We start from the raw sequence: 19,616 nt of genomic DNA on the forward strand, positions 1-19,616 counted from the left end.
AGTTGGCTATTATTATTTTCTCTGGCTTGGCGTTATTTCGCCCATTTGAGAAATATATCATCTATTAAGATTTTTTTCCTTCATTTAGTTTATTACATTAACACTACTATTACTTTAAATAAGACTGTTTATGACTATTAGCCAGTGTTCTCGTCATATCTTTTTATTTATTTACATAGGAACCGGTGTTGCAGCGGGTTTTGGTTTAGGAGGGAACCAGAGGTATGCAGACAGTTTTGGAGGACACTTAGCACGAGACAACGGTACGGCAGAGAGTATTTTCCCCCAGAAGAATATGAATGAAAGACCAACAAATAATTCAGGTAAAAGCGCGTCAGTCTGTGCTGACAACACTCGACATTGATTTGAGCACCTTTATAACTTGGTTAGCATTTGTTTGCCTGGCGCCATTGAATGAAGCGATCTTAAAATGGTAACGTTAGCTAAACTAAGCTAAGTTTACACCGAATTGGACTCAAACTCATTTTAACGTGCAACGTTTAACTTATATTGATTTATACTATATAACTTATATTAGCTGTTGTGAACTTATTTTTCTCTGGTTTAGAGTAACTTATATCGTTAGTTTGAGAAAATAACTTCGCGACGTAACCTATAATACGTTAACGTAAAGCTATACAATATGCATAGAGGTAAAGTTGGTTTTATATTCGCACATTCGTTCATTTAGAAGTATCTATACTTTACCATGTTACTTTGAATATTTGATCAGCATTAGCATGCCAGTATGACTTGAAATCAACATTAACACTGTTTATTTGACCTTGAGCATGTTGTACTTTGATAGTCATTGGCTGCTAATATGATTTCGATATTTAGAGTTTGCAAATAATACTTTTATGAAATTATATTATTAAGAGGGAAGTCTGAATCTGCTAATATAAAACCAACTTTATCTCTATACATTATGCTAATAACCACCTTTTTGCTATTTATTGTTTGCTTTTTTTTTTATCACAACTCTTGACATTTGGTTTAACATAATTGTTACCATTATATTTTTTTCTGTTTAGATATGGCACTGGCACAGCAGCAGGTTTTGGCTGAAGAAGAAAACAGCATTTCGGAGGAACATCTTGATCAGCACAGCCTTATGCTTAAAAATAAGCAAGACCAGTAAGCAACCAAGGTAAACTAATAAAAAAAAGTTGTGTGGAGGTTGTGGATTGTAGCATGGTATTCTTATCTGTATTTTTGGCTTTTTTATGGTTTCAATATAGAATACTGGGAGCTTGCCTGTGCAAACTGGACCTCATACAACAGTAAGTACTGTACATCTATTTGTTTCTCAATATAGTAACGTTACTTTTAATACAAAATGTGTCACATGTTTAGTTGCTTGCTAAATAAAAGATTTGTTTCCCTTTTTAATAAACCATTTAGTAGGTTTTTTTTCATCTTTGTTTATAATATTTTTGAGCAGATTGAGGTCTGTCATGGGTCAGACATTTCGTAATATAATAATTATTATTGGGATACATGCATTTGTCTATGTATTAAAAGTCTTTTTCCCCATTTCATGTTGCCTAATTTTTTTTGTATAAATAATTCCAGAGGATGAAACAAAATGCATAGCAACAACCAGAGTGAGCCAGAAGAAGGCAGGAGAAGTAATGAAGAGAATGACAACCATGAACAACAGTGAGTTATCCTTCTTTCACCAGCTAACTGAGAACTTGGATTAGGTGAGACACTCTCAATAGTTTTATCAGTATTCAGTCTGTTTTAGTTTATTAGGAATACATAAAACAAATAGTCTAATCTGTCCTGCAGTTAATCAACCCATCACAAATGCTACAATGTTTTTGTAAAACCTTGTTAGGGAAAAAAATAAACAGGACATTCTGGTTAGTTATCTTTTAAACATGGTAGTGAGCAGGTTTTGAGCAGGAGCCAGTTGGTCAGTACCAGCTGAAAACTTGCCCAACCTAGCTGCCATGCTTTAAAATAATTAACCAGTATATGATTTATTTTTTTTAAACAAGCTTCTTCTATGCTCATGTTAGTCTGTTTCTCCTTATCCAGAGTTCTTCATAATCCTGGACTGGGCCAAATCCTGACCAGATGCTGTGGTGGTCATGGAGGAGTGATTCCTGAAAGACACACGTGATCAATGAGTTTTCGCATTGATCCAATGGGCCAGCCTGACCACCCGCTGGTGACTTTTCAAGCCTCCGGTGCCTAGACTGCGGCCTTGCACAAGTTTGGCTAGAGGAGAACTGGTCTTGCCCAACTGAGCCTGGTTTCACTCAAGGGCTTTTATTCTACACTTTCGTCAGTTGGTGAAGTTTGTTTCATGCCACTGTCGCCACTCGTTCACTTGGCTTCGATTGGTGGATCGGTGGATTTGCTCTTCAGTGTTTGGACTTTGAGCAGTGACATTTACTGCTTCAATTCTGAAAACTGGACTGAAGCAGCTTCAATTTACAAGAACTTCTATGTTAAGCTGCTTTGACATCATTGATCTACAGTGTAAAAGTGCAATAGAACTAAAGATGTATTGCATTTGAACATGTGAATTCAGACCTTGTTGAGCATTTGACACCAGAATTTGTAATATTTTAAAGTTGGGTTGTTTCTGAGTCGGCTAATAGTTACAAATATTTTTTTTTCCAAAAATATGCAATTCAGACGTTTAAATTATTAATGTACATGTATGTTCTAGTGCTTTGTGTAATTTATTTATTTTTAATCTGTTGATTTTAATGCTTAGTGTAATTTTCACACATTTTCCTTAAATGCTTTAAGCATTATTAATGTTTTAAAGAATGGAATATTTTGTAATTGTGTCTGGTTTAATGTCAGTAGTACTTAGTACAATTGGGTTTTTTTTTCTTTCAACAATATGCAGGTCAGACACTTAAATTAGTTTTGTACATGTATGTTCATGTGCTTTGTCGTTTTCAATGTTTTTTTTTTTCTTAAAATAAAATATTTTGAATGATTAAGATGTAATGTTTTTACACATTTTTCTTAAATGTTTTAAGCATCTCCAATGTTTTAAATAAAGTTTATTTTGTTAATATTTTGTAATTGTGTCTTTTTTATGTCAATAGTATTAAAATAATATTAATAAAATTATATTATAAAATATTTAAGACAAAATTAAAAGGTTTACAGTAGCTAACTGTTTACTTAGGTTTTTACAGTAGTTAACCATTTTCAGACACTACGGTAACATGCTGTAAATGTATTTACGGTTGTATACTGTAAATCTCAAATACAGTAACTTACTGGCAACAGTGTTGCCAGTAAGTTACTGTAAAAACCCTTTGAAATGTCTAACAGTGTAGATACAGTAGTGGAGGGAGGTTCTTTTGTGATAATCCTTCCAAATTTGGACTCAACTTATGAAAAGTATTTTTGAGCTTGTAAATAAAATAGATTTTTAAAGGCGAAAAGTTAGTTTCAGTTAGTTTTGTATGTACACAATACAGTTTCAGTTAGTTTTAGTTTATTTTTTTAACTCTCATTTTTATTTTTATTTCAGTGAACGAAAATTTGTTTTTCAATTCGGTGTCATGGTGGCGCAGTGGGTGGCACAATGACCTCACAGCAAGAAAGTCGCTGTTTCGTGCCTTGGCTGGGTCAGTTGGCATTTCTGTGTGGAGTTTGCATGTTCTCCCTGTGTTCCGTGGGTTTTCTCCGGGTGCTCCTGTTTCCCCAACAAGTCCAAAGACATGCGCTATAGGTGAGTTGGGTACGCTAAATTGTCGGTAGTGTATGTCTGTGAATGAGTGTGTATGGATGTTTCCCAGTGATGGGTTGCAGCTGGAAGGGCATCCGCTGCGGATAAGTTGGCGGTTCATTCCGCTGTGGCAATCCCAGTTTAATAATCCCAGATTAATAAAATAAATGAATGAATGAGTGATTTTTCAATTTCACTTATTTGTTTGTTTTCATTAACTATAATAACCTTGATATTGCATCACCAAAAATGATTGAGGTCATGTCAATGCGGCAAGTCGATATATTGATTATTGTGACAGGCCTAACTACTCTGTAGATTTAATGTAATTCTCGAACTGGTGCCATGTTTATATTTAATTATAAAAAATGTTTATGGTTATATTTTATCTCAGCTTTAGTTTTTGTCTACATCGCTTTCAGCAATTTTTTTTTTGGTCTCAGTATTATTTATTATGTACATAAAATAAACTATGTGCAAAAATATTGATTCGCCAAAAAGTCAAAGAGTATATTTATACTTTGACATTTAATCTTTTATTTTATTATGTATTTTAGTCAACATTTTTTTAAAGCTTTGAATAACTAAATAATTACACACACACAAACACCCAACCACACACACACACACACACAGACACAAAATATATATATATACACAATTTATACACTCACTGGCCACTTTATTAGGTACACCTGTCCTGTTCATTAACGCAAATTTCTAATCAGCCAATCACATAGCAGTTCTGAAGGCAAAAGGGGGGCCAACCTGGTTCTAGTAAGTTTACCTAATAGAGTGGCCAGTGAGTATATATATATATATATATATATATATATATATATATATATATATATATATATATATATATATATATATATATATATATATATATGTGTGTGTGTGTGTGTGTGTGTGTGCGTGTGTGTGTGTGTGTGTGTGTGTGTGTATTTAGTATAATAACATCTTATTTACTATGAGAAAATCCAATTACAGTTCACTTTATGAAATGAAACCCTTATGACCTATTACAATGTAAAAAGACAACATCTGTACACTTCATTAAATAAATAATAGACTTTTGTGAAAATAGGTTTACTTTCTGTTTAGTTTATCTGCCAGTGTAAATTAAAAATCTAGTTTTTAATGTGGTTTCCTTTGGCTTCTATTTTATTTGCCGACAGACAGAAAAGGGCATTACTATGATATATTCCAGTTAGTTTTTCCAGGTGAAACCAAATCCCCTCTAGCCTCATGGGATCTGCCATCTTTCCAGGTTAAACATCTGCCAGATCACCACTTTTCCTTTAACTCAGAGACCTCGAAAAGCCTCTTCTGAATAATAAGCATCTCCATACTGTACGTGTGGAGCGTTTGGCACACGACCAGCCCAAACGCACCCATTATCCCCCCACCACCATCCTCACCAGTATGAAAAGCTACTTCATAAGACCCCAGGTTTGGGTCGTAACACCGCGATTGTTCTTAACTAGTGAAAATCCATCTGGGTCACATTTTGCTCATTAATGAGTCATTCGGGGGAGCCTGTACCATCACTGCCAACCGGATTGTGCAATTTGCCACGATTAATGGACGAGGGTCAAACCGGGTCACTTTCAATTTCCACCCTCAGGGGCGACAAATGGAAACAACTCATTTGCACAGATTTGAATAATTTGCCCCCTGGATAAAAAAAGAAAATATGGGGCGAGGAGAAAGAAAGAGGCGATAAAGGAATCGGGTTGAGCTGTTGCACTTTGCACAATAATAAGCCGTCGTCGACTGGCACAAAGGCAATAATGAATATGATGGAGGATATGAATCCAGATGTAGGAATAAAGCTCGCCGTTCTCACTTGGGAGCGTCTGCTGCGTCTAGTGAGCTTTTAAACTTATCATAAATGTATTAAGATTGCACCGGGCCATGAAACAGCTGTACACAATTAATCTTCTGCAAATCTTTATCTGAAGAATTGCTTTCGGCGGAGGAACATCTGCTGCGAGAGGCGCTTATTCATGGGCGACGCGCGCCTGCCACGCTTTTATGCAGAGGGCGCCATCATTGCCAATGAAGTCAAAATTCATCGCTTTCCCCTGTTCGGCAAAAATAACATTCGGCAGCATTAAAACATCATCCATCAACATCGTCTTGGGGGCTGCGAAGCCGACGAATTAAAGAGAATATTCATTTCTGTGTGAACTCGCGCCGTGCGGCTTCACTGAGCTTGTATTTTCTGAGGGCTTTTTTTCAGTCTTTGGAGAAGATGAAATTGAAGCAGTGCATTTCAATGTGAGAAACGCTCTGGATGTTGGGTCTGGTGCTGGAAGTGCTGGATGCTTTCTCTCTGTGGCCTAACATGAGTTGTTGAGATGGATTTTAGATGGGAAATGGAGAACAATTTGAATGTAAATACAAATAGATTGAAAACGTTCTTCAATAGTTTGCCAGACAAAAAAAACTTCATTAACAAGTGAGAAAAATCATTAATAATGTTAGAAAGTTTTAAACTTTTTATTCATCAAAGAATCCTTAAAAAACTGTCTTGTTTCTAATGGCTGTTTGTACACACTAACAATAATAGATAATTCATTCATTCATTTTATTTTCGGCTTTATTAATCAGAGGTCACCAAAGCGGAATGAACTGTCAACTTATCCAGCTTATGTTTTACGCAGCGTATACCCTGCAGGTACAACCCATCACTGAGAAACACCCATACACTCTAGAAAATTTTGCTTGCCCAACTCACCTACACCGAATGTTTTTGGACTGTGTGGGAAACCGGAGAACCCGGAGGAAACCCACGCCAACATGGGGAGAACATGCAAACTCCACACAGAAATGCCAACTGACCCAGCCGAGGCTCAAACCAGCGAACTTCTTGCTTTGATGCAGTGCTACCACACCGCCACTATAATAGATAACTATAATAATTAAAATTATTATTAAATTCTTAATAATATACTCATTTTTGAAAAATCATGTGATTTAGCTTCAAATCAAATTACAGCAATAGCAATCACTCGTAATGGAAAACATGCAATGTAAGATGATGCAGTTGGGATTGTCCATTGTAATTTGCCATGTGAAATCAAATCAGTGCAGTACATGGTATTCAAATATAATATTTAAAATAATAATGCAGATAGTGGCTTTGTACTCTGAAAGCCAAGTATTTAAACACACAAAAAAATGTTTGCTGTTTGTTTAATCTACTTATTTAAGATGAGCTGAAACAACACACTTCTTGAGGTTTATTGGGGGGATGACTTAACTGTTTTATGTTCAATCCACTTAAATTTGTAAAAACTAATAAGTTAACTTAATTTCTTGATGTTTCCCCAACACAATTCACTTGTGTAAAACCTGGCATGTTTTACATTTGTTGAAAGTTTGCGAATGCCTCTGGATTGGTCACATGACGTGCAAGCAATCAACCGAACAAGAAGAGGAACTTTTACGCTCGCTCTGCGTCTTTTATTTTCTCAACATTAATTACAATCATGTCATTTCTTAATCCCCAACTGTCGGCACCTCACAGATGGCAATATTATTTACAATACACAATGTTGCTTGGAGCTGGGCCAGATGCTGTCTTAATATGGATTTGATCATCTGTAACTTTGGCACTTTGTCAATTAGTCATTTTTTTTTTTTTTTTTTTGTAATATGAAGGGGGAGAAAGACAGCCTGTTCATTTTCTGTTTTGTTTTTTGCATCTACCATCTTCCTTTGTGAACCAATACAAAGAGTCCGATATATTGAATGGGACAAAGAGTAATTAAAACAGACGAGCATAATGTTAAAAGTTTATAATGGTTTAATAATATATTTCATTAATTCGTTCATTTTCCTTTGGCTTAGTCTCTTGTTTATCAGGGGTTGCCACTGCGGGATGAACCGGCAACTATTCCAGAATATATTTTATGCACCAGATGCCCTTCCAGCCGCAAACAAGTACTGGGAAACACCCACACACTCATACATTCATACACTAATTTTATTCACTAGTTTACTTAGTTCACTTATACTGCATGTCTTTGGAATGTGGTGAAAACCAGAGCACCTGGAGGAAACCCACGCCAACGCAGGGAAAACATGCAAACTTCACACAGAAATGCCAACTGACCCAGCAGAAACTCGAACCAGCAACTTTCTTGCTGTGGGACAACAGTAGCCACTGTGCCGTCCTATTAATATCATATCAGTTTGTATATACATGGAAAAACTTAAGAGCGATCTTAACAGATTTTATGGATGATTTATAGTTATGTGTCTGAGTATAACATAGTTTTGGTTTTTATTTGTAAACTGCTGATGACATTTCCAAACTTCAAAAGAATATTTTGTTAATTAGAGCATTTTTTTTTACATAAAATTACAATAATATTTTCAGATGCATATATTCATTTTAGACAACACAGTACCAGTCTTTTACCTTCACAAGAGTAAAAAAAAAAAAAGACTATTAACTTGTATATATGTATGTATTGATCATAAACAATTCATTATTTCTGCATTTTTTTAGCTTCTGCACTGTAAAAAACGCACGGTTACACACAATTCATTCAAGTTGTCTCAACCCAAAACGATTAAGATAACAGTAACACTTTAGTTTAGGTCACAATTCATGGTATAACAAACTATTAACCAACACTACAAGCTTAATAAACCTCTAATTAACTGCTTATTAAGGTAGTCGAGTTTAGGTTTTGGGTAGGATTAGGGATGTAGAATTAGATTATACTTTATAACTAACAGTTTATATTTCAGTAATAGGCAGGTAATAAGCCAGTAGCTAATAGCATTAATTGTGACCTGAACTAAAGTGTTACCAAGTTAACTTAACAAATGTAAGTTGATTGAACATAAAACAATTAAGGTGTACTGACAAAATCTCAAGAATCGTGTTGTTTCTGCTCATTTTAAATGAGTAGTTTAAACATTCATTCATTTTCCTTCGGCTCAGTCTCTATCTGAGGTCGCCACAGTGGAATGAACCACTACTTATTCAGACATATGTTTTACGCAGAAGATGCCCTTCCAGCCACAACCCAGTTATACCGCATGTCTTTGGGGAAACCTGAGCACCCAAAGAAAACCCACGTGAATGGGTTAAAATACAAACTCCACACATGCCAAATGGCCCAGCCAGGACTCGAACCAGCAACCTTCCTGCAGTGAGGTGACAGTGCTAACCACTGTTCCACTGTTTAAACAATGCTGGTTACAAATACACTGTAAAAAATGCAGCTTTACACACAACTCCTTTATGTTCATTAATAAATGCTTAAACGCGTAAACCTAAACATTTTACAATCCATTTATCATTTTTAGACCTTTAAAAACTTACAGCAATGACTGCTATAAATAATTTCAGGTCATCCTATATATGGCCACCAGGCCACCACAATTTTTTAATGCATTTACAAAAAAAAAAGATTACTTAATAATCTGTGAAAGTGACATATTAATACATCATCTGTATGAAAATGTTCAACGTCAGTCGTGCCCTGTTGACTTGAAATGGAAACGCACCTTCAGAACTCATGCTGTCCAGTGCGTCTGCAATTGTGTACCTGCTGTTCTTCAGCTGTGTGTATTGTTCACCGCGACACGGTCAATTCATCATTAGTTTGGAGCGCAGAACGGATGAGTACACTTTCAATTTAGTTCACAGCCTTTCTTCATTCATCACGCCTCCTCATCATCCATCATTTCCTTCCTTTGATTTGCGCAAAAACACACACACTTTCATAAGTTTAATGCAATTAATCATGAGGCGGGATGATTTTGTATTAATGGAGCGCGAGCATTATTTCATTATTGCTTTGATGAAGTGACGGAGGTCTGATTATAAGCATGAACTGCGGATCGGTGTTTCTGTTTCTTCACAATCGTCTCGCTCCGGCTTTTTGTCTTCATATAACAAGCGCTGATAAATTGGAAAAGTTGCAGGCATAGATGAGAACTGACCCGAAAAACAAAAGCAATCACAGTAAAGGGTAAAACGTGAACCGCGACGCCTCTCGCATTCAAGGTGAAATCCTGCCTCCCGCTCCATAAAAACACAAACATGCAAAGGCACAGGAAACAACACATTTATAGTCTTGTGTGGGTCTGGATCTGTTAAAACTTGGAGCTTTTTTCTTTCTTTTTGCTTTTTTTGAAAGATATAAACATTAAATTGATTGATCATGTGATATCACTAATTTAAGTTGTGAATATTTAAATTATGCTCACTCGTAAGGGTTTGTTACTAAAATAAATGTTAACTTAAATATTATTAATTTTATTAGTTTTCTGCAATATTTATTAGCAATTAATCACATCTAAAATAAAAGTAGTTATATTTAAGAAATTGCTTATTTATATTTAGATATAAAATATATGTGTACAGTTGAATTATAAGCAGAATTATTAGCCCCACCGAATTATCAGCCGCCTCTTTATTTTTTTCCCCAATTTCTGTTTAACGAATAAAAGTTTTTTTAACACATTTTTAAACATAATGGTTTTAATAACTCATTTATAATAGCTACTTTATTATACCTTTGCCATGATGACAGTAAATAATATTTTAGATATTTTTTAAGACACTTCTATACAACTCAAAGTGACATTTAAAGGCTCAACTAGGTTAATTAGGTTATAAGCAAGTTAGGTTAATTAATTAGTTATTGTATAATGATACTTTGTTCTGTAAGACTCGAAAAAAATATAGGTAAAAGGGGCTAATCATTTTGACCTTAAAATGGTTTTAAAAAGTTAAAATCTGCTTTTATTCTAGCTGAAATAAAACAAACAAGACTTTCTACAGAGGAAAAAATATTATCAGACATACTGTGAAAATTTCCTTGCTTTGTTAAACATAATTTAGGAAATATTAAAAAAAAAAATCAAAGGGGGCTAATAATTCTGACTTCAACTGTATATGATACAAACTATATACATTTAAATATATGTAACAAAAATTTGTGCGTACATACATAATGATATGTGTAAATATTAGGGCTGCACGATGTTGGGAAAAAACAGACATTGCAATATTTAGTTTTTCTGTGATTTATGTTGCAATGTGAAAATAATTTCACAAAATAACTTTAGTAACTCTATTAGGAAAAAAAACATAATTTTTTGATTGAGAGTTTGACTTTGGGATTTGGGATAGGTGAGTGGGATAGGTGAGAGGATCTGCATTATAAACAAAATTACACAAAAATATATAAAATCAACAAATTAAAGCACTTATCAAAATAATGGAACAATGTTAAAAAATTAAACAAACAGAACTTTTTGGTATTCAGTGGAGTTTTACAGTATTGAGGTACAGAAATTCAATGATCAAGTGTAATATAACTCTGCATGGAGTCTTCATTATATAAATAAACACAATAATTCATTTTTAAAGTGGCAAAATGAAAAATAACTAACACATTATCCTACATGCTTATTTGATTTCAGTATTTTATTTCAGCTTAAGTTGAGAAGAAATATTTCACATTTGTATTAAGAGTAGCTTAATGTAATCTAAAAAATAAATTTTTGCTCAGCCCAATGTGTTACTTGCATTTTTCTGAAATTATTTGTGAAATTATTTGTGTAATTTGTGAGTTGTTAAAAAAATGTATGCCAATTTTTGTGCTTTCAAAAATACATGACTAAAACTAAATATATATATATATATATATATATATATATATATATATATATATATATATATATATATATATATATATATATATATATATATATAGATAGATAGATAGATAGATATACTTTAAAATAAACAGACTATTACTAACAGCAGTACTGTGGTAGTGATGCTAAAATATAACTTATTATATAATTTAGTTTGATAAGTCAAGCCAGATAACAAACTTCTAAAGAAACCTGCATTAAAGCATTGGACTTCTGCAATGGTGCTGCATCAAAACTTGAGCAGATTATACGAACATAATTATTTTTCAAACTGAATAGTCTTGAATTTCACCGCAGATCAATCAGCGCTCGGACTCAAAGACGTTCAGACTCCATTTTAGCTCAATCAAAGAAGGAAAAAAAATCAATGTGTCCGATTATAGCCTGTTTCATTAAGGTATGTTAATCAGGAAGAACTGCAAATGAGCAGGGCCCACGATTTCTCTGCCGATATACAGTAGATAGTGTTGATGAAACATTCCAAGTGCTTTGGTCTGATGGACTGAGCAACTACATATTAAACCACCTGTTGAAGAATATATTGATTTGATTTTAAAGTTACAAAATACAGTCATGGTCATAACTATTGGTACCCTTGTGGCCATGAAGGCTGTGAAAAAAACTTTGTATTATTTTTCTTTAACTTCACTCAAAAAATCGCTGCTTGTTCAAACTTCGCATTAAAAATTTGTTAAAACAACACAATTCTAATGTTTTTGGAGCAACTTAATTGTTTTATGTTCAGTCCACTTAAATTCGTAAAAAGTTCACAAATATGTAATCTTTTGTTAAAAAAAATAATGTAAAAAATTTGGGGTCTAAATTATTGGAACCATTTTACTCATTACTGAAACCTGCATTTGCCTAATGAGATGAGGACACCAAGACATTTGAGAGCCTTTTTCATAGAGAATCTGACCAGATCATTCAGGTTATTGGTCCATGTTATTGGCTTTTTCCTCTTTAATTCAGCCACTCATTTTCGATAAAAGGACTGGTCGAGCTTTAATCTTGTGCTCAGTGATCCATTTTTGTTTCAATTTTGTCATTATGGAAGATCCAACCAGAGCCCATTAACACCATGTCCAAACAACATGCGGCGTGACAAGATTCCAACCACTTTATTTGTCTGCACCAGAAGCAATATGACAGAAACATTGAAATATTGGTCATTCAGAAGCGTGGGCTAGAGCACTGTGAAACTACCAATGAAAAGGACAAGTTTATAATTAAATAAATAAATTTAAAACCTGTCATTTAATTTTCGAGATCTGAGGTAAACTATCTGCTGCCACTTTTTTGTTAAAACAACACAATTCTAAAGTTCTTTTGGACCAATTAATTGTTTTATGTTTAGTCCACTTAAATTCGTAAAAAGTTCACAAATATGTAATCTTTTGTTAAAAATGTGAAACTCCCAATGAAATGGACAAGTTAATAATCAAATAATTCAATTTGAACCCTGTTTTATAATTTTTGAGATCTGAGGCAAACTATCTGCTGCCACTTTTTGTATAGCAATAAATGTCAAATAGTAAAATAGTGTTCAATCTCTTACTGGTAACATTTAACATTGAATAAAAAACATAATCAGCATGCGAGGTGATCATTGCCATTGCACTTTATGCTGTTGTTTAGACGCGGTGTCGCAGAAATAGAAACCGTTTCTAAAATAGAAACTTCACGTCAACGTTGCAAATGATTAGATCCTTTTAACATGGATCAGATGCATATCATCACGTGTCGCAGCATCATGTGACCTAGTTAAGACACAGTGTATGGTCATGTCCACACATAAACAAGTGTTTTTATATACCAATGTTTATAAGGTTTATTTCGACCTTAGTTAAAAAAAAAAAAAAACAGACAGAGCTGTATCCTGCTAGGCAGATGGGTGATTGTTAAAAACTGGAATTCTTCCAGTAGACCTCTGATCTTCGAGTGGATCTCAGAGTTAGGCCGAGTTGCAGCTTTTGAAAAACTCCTACAGTTTATATGAAAGGATTGAAATTTATTTTGATAAATGGGGAAAATTCCCCATTCACAATGCTAGCAAACATGTAATGAGACAAAATAACAACTAAAGCCATTAAATTATCAACCCCCACATTATGTATGTGTTTTGGTTTGGTTTACTTATTCAATTTATATGATGCTATTTATTTATTCTATTTTTTTATTTTGTATTGTTCTGCTTTTTTGCCAACAGATATAACCCAAAGCATAAAACCATATTGGCCAATCAGAAGCCTGAATTAATTTTTTTTACATTTATTCATTTAGGGCGACACAGTGGCTCAGTGTTTAGCACTGTCGTCTCATAGCAAGAAGGTTGCTGGTTCGTGTCCCAGCTGGGTCAGTAGGAATTTCTATGTGGAGTTTGCATGTTCTCCTTTGGGTGCTCCGGTTTCCCCCACAGTCCAAAGACATGCGCTATAGGTGAATTAAACTAAACTGGCTGTAGTGTATGAGTGTGAATGAGTGTCTATGGGTGTTTCCCAGTACTGGGTTGCAGCTGGAAGGGCATCCGCTGAGTAAAGCATATGCTGGAGTAGTTGGCGATTAATTCCGCTGTGGTGACCCCTGATGAATGAAGCGACTAAGCCAAAAGGAAAATGAATTCATTTAGCAGGTACGCTTTTATCCAAAGCAACTTACAAGTGAGAATAAAAGAAGCTTTTTAGATCATCAGAGAGTAGCGGATTATAAATGTAATGACAAGTCTGATTCGTTTTTTTAAATATGAGTACAGAGAGTCTCTCTTCTACAGGTCAAGCCCACTCACACTAAAAATTGCACAAAGATTTTCAAAAACAAACATTATTGACAAAAAAGTGTCTGGTGCATATGGAGAGGAGAGAGTGTGTCATGCAGGTGGTTTGTCAATCTCACATAAAACAAATTATGGGACAAAACTGGTTTTAAGTTTTACTGCGGTTTAAAAAAGTCAAGGTTTTAAAACCGCTAAACTCTCTGTTATACTGTCCGTTTGGTATATGTATGTTTTTTAATAATGTTTTAACAATTTTTTTAATTCATTTATTTTTTTATTTAGGGCAACAGTATCTGCCACAGAAAAGGAGCATCCAAATAAAAAAACATGCGCTCATTCTAAAAACGTAGCCTATACAGTTTTGGAGATTGTAAATTATGTAGCCAAAAAATACTTATGGCTTCATTTCATTTTTTAAATGAATGCTACGTTCCTTTTCACGCTTACCAGCTGATGGCTTACCACCATATAGACGGCTTTCCGGCTGTTATTAGTTTTTCCAGTTAACTCACCATGTACGTTGGTTGACGTGAGACACAGAGCGGAGATGTGTCTGGTTAAGAACAGTTCCAGAAAGTAGGTAATAAAAAATAAATAAACAAGTAGACAACAGAGTGAGAGTGTGGTAAAAATCAGACGAAGGCTTTTCTTTTTCTGAATTGCTTTTTAAATTTGGGTTTAGGAAAGTTCTTTGGGCGGGTCAATCTGTGCTTTTTAAAATACTATTAGTTGGGTTTAGGGAAGGGGGAGGGTGGGTCAGTCGATCACTCAGTCAGTCGACAGTGGCCTTGGGTGGATTTACGCAAGAACAGCAGGCATGAATGGCACTCATGAGAGAAATTTAACATCTATACATATGTATATGTATATGTATATATATATATGTGTCTATATTTAGTGGGGGGAAAGATATTGTTTTTTTACCCAGACATTTAAAAAGAACATATTTTAGAGCAGTATTCAATGTGTATACTGTGAAACCCTGATAGTTTTAACTGAAGTTTCTAAAAAATAGACCCAGAGCATTAGCCTCCTATAGGACTTAGTGGCCACACACGTGGACAGCACATTTTAGCTCTTAAGTGGCTATTTAAAATACATTGAATGTTTTATATCTTGTTACAGACATACAGTACAGTATAGCATATGAAATTTGCTAAACACTATTTTTAACTGTCCAAAAAGGTAAAATGTTTTTACTCTCTGATAGTTAGTCAAAGCATGTTTTAAAAAAATGGTATGTTATATTTGCATTTAAAAACTGTCAGGAAAAAGTGTTTTATGTAAATTCGGATCACGAGTCCACATATGAACATCATTCTTCCCTAAAAGTACATCATCATATCAAAAGATCATACTTACGTTTTATTCTAATTAGGTTCTAAAATGCCCAAATAGCAAACAAAAATAAAAAATGCATTAAAAAAACATTAAGAGGTTAAATATCCTCATATTATTTAACTTGACATTTTAATCCCTATTGTGTGTTTGTTTGCTGCTGAAAAACCCATTTTTAGCTCATCTGACCATAGAACCTCCTGTTTGAAGGTCCAGTTGTGCTGAATATGCTGCAGTTTGTTTCTGAATGAGTGCAAATTATCTTTTATTTTTTGATAAATCTGTCCCTATCAAAATGTCTTTTTTTGTTTTGTTTTTCCAATTTTCTGAGTGTTTTGCCACAAACTCCTCTCCTCAAAGTGCATCAAGACAAAACAGACACATGCAAATCCTCTCTTTTTGTTGGGAACTTCTTAATTAAAGGCCTAATAGTGGAATTTTCAACACTTTACCTATTATTTCACAGCTACTTTCTATTTTGTGAAGCCTAACAATCTTTTTTTCTGCACATCAAATTTAAACTCTTTGCTTTTACTGGTTGTGATGGATGAATATTGGAATTTAGCAGATTTATATTTACTGCATTATTTGCTCATATTTACCAAGGGTTTTGTCCAACTTTTGACCAAGACTATATATATGTATAGTATTACATGAAAGGCTGCTCTTTGCTGCATTTAAACACGTCTGTTGGAGGACGAATGAAACATGTTTTGAAAGCGTATTTGCTGGATTCCCAGTGCACCGTGTTAAAGCGTCATACACATTGTTTAGTTCCAGCTATGGTCCAGGAGAGGACACGTCCGAGACCACGACAAAAGCTGAGCACACTTCTCTCATTGTATTATTTGTCCTCTCCTCAGACACTCCGTCAGCTCTTTCATTTGGACCGTGTATGTTTTTCGTAATCCATTTTTTCAGCCATGTCTGACTGCAAACTGCAAAGAAGAACCAATCGTGAAGTGTACTGCTCAAATAAACAAAATAAACAGGATTAATGCCACATTTTAAGGTAAATAAATAATTTTATTTAAGTAATTAGGGTGTGAACGAAAAGATGAATGAATCAGAGAGGCAGCCCCACTTTATAGTAGGTGTCTTTACATCTGTCAACAAATGTAATTGTTTCATACAGTAGACTAATGTATTGCTAAACAAGTTAAGGATATGACAAGTCTACAATATCAAATTATTCATTTAAATATTTATCTATTTAAAGAAAACTCCACGGATGCTCTTAAACTAAGTCATTTATTTATTTAATTTATTTTCTAATTCTATAATGAACTGTATAGGGGTGTGATTTAGCAGAGTAAACACAAATTATTTGGGTAAATCTTTAGCTTAAGTACAAATTTTAATTGTTAATAGAAGCTTATTATCTTCATGTTATTACGATATTGGCTGCTTATTACTATTTTTAAAGTACAAATTTTTGCTGCATCTCTAATCCTACCCTCAAACCTAAATACTACCTTAATAATTTATGTCAAGCAGCAAATTAGCAGTTTATTAAGGAAAAATTGATTGTTAATGGTGTGTTAATAGCTAGAAATGTACCTTAAAATGAGGTGTGACCATTATTGGTTGCAATATAATAAGTGACCAATTCCTACTTTTAACTAGTTGCTTGTAAGCTTGGAAATTGGCTGTTTATTAGTAGTCGTAATGCGTGTTAATGTCCAAATGATGAAATTTGACATCCTTTAATCATATCACATATAATATTTTATCATAACCACTACAATAACTGCATTGTTAGCTATTAATTTAATAAGGAGCAAACTTGGAGTTTATTAAAAGAAAAATTGGATGGAAAAATACATCTATTTAAAGTATCGTAGACAAACCAAAGTAAGACATAAATAGGAAAAACACCACAAATTAATTGTTTTAAGAGAAACGAAACAATAAAAGGAGGTAAAATTAGCTGATGCATTCCAACCGTGAATCAGTTTTAAGTGATTGAGTTATAAAAGTGTATTTATTGGGTCTGCTTGTGCACACTTTTTCTCGAAATACTCAGTACCGACAAATAATATTAAAACAGGGTTCATGTCAAAATGGAGTTTTCACATGGCATTTTCCAGGCCTGGTAAAGCTTTGGAAAAACAAGGTTTAGGTAAAAGCCATGAAAATTACATTTACATTTAGTCATTTAGCAGACATTTTTGTTCAAAGCGACTTAAGCTGCAGTCACACTAGAGTTTGTCCTTGCGGAATTCTGTCATATGGCACTATGAAAAGAGGTGGTATCAAACAATATGATAAGATGTTATTGAAAGTAAGCGATTGCTCCATAGTTTAATTTTATTTTTAACTACCTTCTATTGGTCTAATGCAATCACATGATGCGATTTCACAGGTAAAAATTCAACATGCTTGACCTTTCGAATGCAGTGAAATGTGAAACTTGTCACACGTGCTTGCGTTTCTGGTCTGCCACATTCGCACACCTATAAAAGGAAGTCTATGGAACGAAAAGTGCAGTGTGATCACTGCTTTACAATAGAAGTAGTTTTACCTACTATTACTAGTTTAACAAACTATTAACAACATCTAAACTTAGTTTGACAAATATCTGTATGCTGGAATGAAGGTTAGATATTTTTACTTCTTTTCTTGGCCAAAACATGGTCTCACATCATTTGTGCTGTGTAAGCATCATCTATTTTACATGGATTTAAAAATAAATTAAAACTAAAGAGGTTGTTGCGTGTTTTATGATATGCTGTGATAAATCTAAACGTTCCATGGAAAAGCCATGGTATTTTTGTAGTAAAAATGTGTATGAACCCTGTTTAATTCTTATAATTTACAACGTTTATGTATTCTTTTCTGCTTAGTCCCTTTACTAATCTGGGATCGCCACAGTGGAATGAACCGCCAACGTATCCAGCATATGTTTTACACAGCGGATGCCCTTCCAGCTGCAACCCATCTCTGGGAAACATTCATTCAAAACATACGCATTCATTCACACTCATACACTACGGACAATTTAGCCAACCCAATTCACCTGTACCACGTCTTTGGACTGTAGGGGAAACCGGAGCACCCGGAGGAAACCCACGCGAACAAGGGCGGGAACATGCAAACTCCACACAGAAATGCCAACTGACCCAGCCGAGGCTCAAACCTGTTGCTTGTGAGGCGACAGCATTACCTACTGCGCCACTGTGTCGCCTACATGAAACATTAGGCCATGAAAATGGACTTAAAAGTCCTGGAAAAGTCATGGAATTTTTGTAGTAAAAATGTGTATGAACCCTGTTAAAACTAATTCAATTGAACACTAAACCTGGAGTTCATTAAGATAATTCGAATAAAAAATAGATAATAATAGATAATGGTAAAATGCACTTCTCAAACCAGAAAAATGTAAACAAGATTTAAAAATGCTAAGGCAAAGAAATTATTAAATTAGCAGTTTGCTTCCAAATCAACAGTAATGTTTTATTTTAAGTTTAATAAAAAATCTAAAGCAAGTTATCTTGAAATATTGATGACAGATGATAATATAGCTAATTCCATTTTCATTTACATGAACTGCATACAAACTAAAAAATCACCCACTATTTATAAAAACTATAATAGCGTCAGTGACACTAAAGTAATCCTGCAGGTATCTAAAGTGCACAAACAAAAAGATATGACAGGAATAAAGCAGCATTAATGGAGCCCTGAAACTCACGGTGAGCTTTTGGAGAAAAAGAGCGAGTCTGCAGAGACTTGGTCCTGCATTCCTCTATTGATTTTCCCCTGCGAGACGTATTGTACCTCAAGATCTCATGCATTAGTGCAGGAGGTGCACTCGAGTCGCACAAAAGATGGCAGAACAATGTATTTAAAAAACATGGGGCTCTAACTAATGGCAGGTCGTGGGCAGAAAGCGGGGTCATTTACCCTTCTGATTAGGTACGCCAGTCAGTTCCAGGCAAAGCGTGATTTAAAATCATGTCCCGCTTGAACTACATTCTCCAGCAAAATGATCTAATTTAGCGATTTATTCATATTTACTGAGTGTACCGGCATTACATTTGTATAGATCACATGGTGGGTAAAAACAGAAATGGGGAAAATCGAATCAGAAGCCAG

At 34.3% G+C, this 19,616-nt stretch overlaps 1 long non-coding RNA gene across 2 annotated transcripts; it reads left to right on the forward strand.

Moving 5' to 3' along the window:
- The first annotated feature begins 270 nt into the window (after positions 1 to 270).
- LOC141379809 (uncharacterized) lies at positions 271 to 2,649 on the forward strand. Of its 2 annotated transcripts, none has more exons than XR_012396637.1 (3): positions 271 to 1,283; positions 1,576 to 1,706; positions 2,047 to 2,649. It is a non-coding gene; the product is annotated as an uncharacterized lncRNA (long non-coding RNA). The 2 variants fall into 2 exon arrangements; XR_012396638.1 differs by having other exon boundaries at positions 1,576 to 1,662.
- Positions 2,650 to 19,616: the final 16,967 nt, after the last annotated feature.

This window comes from Danio rerio, chromosome 21 (genome assembly GCF_049306965.1).
Source record: "Danio rerio strain Tuebingen ecotype United States chromosome 21, GRCz12tu, whole genome shotgun sequence".
Taxonomy (NCBI): Eukaryota; Metazoa; Chordata; class Actinopteri; order Cypriniformes; family Danionidae; genus Danio; species Danio rerio.